The sequence below is a fragment of the Kryptolebias marmoratus genome, linkage group LG22, assembly GCF_001649575.2.
Source record: "Kryptolebias marmoratus isolate JLee-2015 linkage group LG22, ASM164957v2, whole genome shotgun sequence".
NCBI classification, from domain to species: domain Eukaryota; kingdom Metazoa; phylum Chordata; class Actinopteri; order Cyprinodontiformes; family Rivulidae; genus Kryptolebias; species Kryptolebias marmoratus.
In genome coordinates, this window is record NC_051451.1 from 26,220,128 (window position 1) to 26,222,195 (window position 2,068).

General features: G+C 40.8%; 1 protein-coding gene across 2 annotated transcripts in view; it reads left to right on the forward strand.

Annotated features, from left to right (window-relative positions):
- disc1 (DISC1 scaffold protein) overlaps positions 1-2,068 on the forward strand; it is a 49,576-nt gene that overhangs the window by 38,342 nt on the left and 9,166 nt on the right. The window contains exon 13 of one of the 2 annotated variants that reach the window (XR_001808785.3): positions 960-1,041. The exons of the other annotated variant lie outside the window; for it this stretch is intronic. The gene's annotated coding sequence lies outside the window, so the exon portion shown is untranslated. The remainder of the gene's footprint in view (positions 1-959; positions 1,042-2,068) is intronic. 2 annotated transcript variants of the gene reach the window in all.

A 2,068-nucleotide genomic window follows, 5' to 3' on the forward strand; every position in this document is an offset into this window, starting at 1 on the left:
GCTCCTGCACGCTCCCGGCATTCTGATGTTAACAGGAAGTGACGTCACGTGTCTTCTTCCTGAGTTATTTGGGGTTATTTTGTATTCCACGCTACACAAACCCACAAAGAAGACACTAGACCGCAGAAACGGTGGCGAATCACTTCAGAAACAATAAATATTTGGTTAAAGTTGCAAAAAGTTGCGATTTCCCGGGGTTTGCTTGATTTTGCGTTAATAGTTGCGATCGCAACATCGCAAAATCCTGGAGGGTCTGCATCTTGGTCTTCTTGTATTTTATCATAGAGTTAAATATCCAACTGTTTTTTGCGCCTGAATCTGTTTTTCACAGATAAAATCGTACTGGACGGGGTTCAGAACTCAAAGAGACGTTCTTCTGTGATGTCGCGAAAACTGTGACATCTGTAAATTTATTCTGGTCAAAAAAAGCCCATAACCTTTTATTTAAAAATGAGTTGTATGATCTTAGATCAGTGAGGACAGGGCAGAGAAATAAAACAGGATCTAAATTTATACTGTTCATGAGAAAAGAAGTTGGGGAAAAAAGATCCAGCAGAACGTTAAGTGATAATATTTGGATTTATAATCAGATTGAGCAAAGAATGACCACGACAGGAGGGTCGAAAAACAAAAAGAAACAAGGAAAGTTTGAAATCAGCTCGTGGAGTTACAGTAAAGTCAGAGTTAACCTATAAACCTGCTGGATTATAACTCATCTGGAACATTAAAGTGTGAGTCAAACGATACGGTTTAATGGCGCTGGTGTCTTCCATGTCGTGGTGTAGGTGGATCCTCTGACCTCTTTCTCCTTCCTTTAATGACTTTAAGTAAATGATTTCCACTTAGCTGTTGCCAGGCCGCTGCCCTGCCGCCACAATGGAGATTGATTAGTGTGTGTGTGCGTGTTTTAGCTCCTGTTTTCTTTTAATCTCCACTAATTGTTCTTTTATCCTCTAAAGGTCCTTGCAGGCTCCTCTTCACAATGACCAACAACACCAAACAAGAATAGAGAAATAATGAAGCTGAAGGCTTTTTAATTGGGTTTGTTTGATTACTAAACAATTCTCTGAATGATATATCTGCTCCATAAATAAATGTTTGATTTTCTGGTTTTATAGACGTTTACTTCTGATTAAACTTCAGCTTCTCCCCCCCCCCCCATCACCTGACATTTTTTTACCATAAAGCCTTTTCTGTCAGTCTTTATTGTCACAATAATAGCTGCTGACTGTCCTCGTTTACGATGCACTGTAATCGTGACAAGTACCTGTGAAATTGAACTCATCATTTTTATGGGAAAGCGTATGAGGATGGCTGTCAGCCGAGCTGCAGCTTTAGAGCAGCGCTGCCAATCAAACATCACAAAGAGAGTAAAAAAAAAAAAAAGCCTGTTATTTTCACCAAATCTGCAAACAATTGTGCGAATGCTGCGTGAAGAGCCCGGAGCTGAAGCTGCATCCAGACTCCACTTCACACTCGTTTTGTTGTCTAAATTATGTACACTCCAAAATGTCATCACGCCGGGTTTAAAATGGCTGATTTTTGAGTGCTTTTTGGAAAGCGTCGGCTGTTTAATCATAAAATGCAAAATATTATAGCTGTGGAAACCCAGTGAGCATGTCGTGGAGGATTTGTAAAGGAAATCTGCATCGAATTCAGGCTCAGTTACTGAAACTAATATAAAGTTTTTTGCAGTATTATTAATTTGGTCTGTTGGAAGTGACTAATCAGGATTAGCTAACACAAAACACACATATTGAGGTAAAACTAGGTGTGGTAGTAGCTGAGACTGATCCCCAGCAGGGCCGTAGCTACCATTGATTTCACCGAGGTCCGGACCTCAGTGTTTTATAAAAACATGAATCCAAACAAGGCTTTTGAACGGCGTGGTTCTCTGCGTAGCTCCACCAGTTTCCTGTAGGAGGCGCTGCAACTGTGTGGAGCTGCAGCCAAACTCAATGTCTACGAAGAAGAGCGCAGCTTTGCTACCTTACTGCTAAAATAAAGACCAGAAGAAGAAGAGCGCCACTTACGGTGAAACACAACCGAGGGAACTCGCTGAAAATAT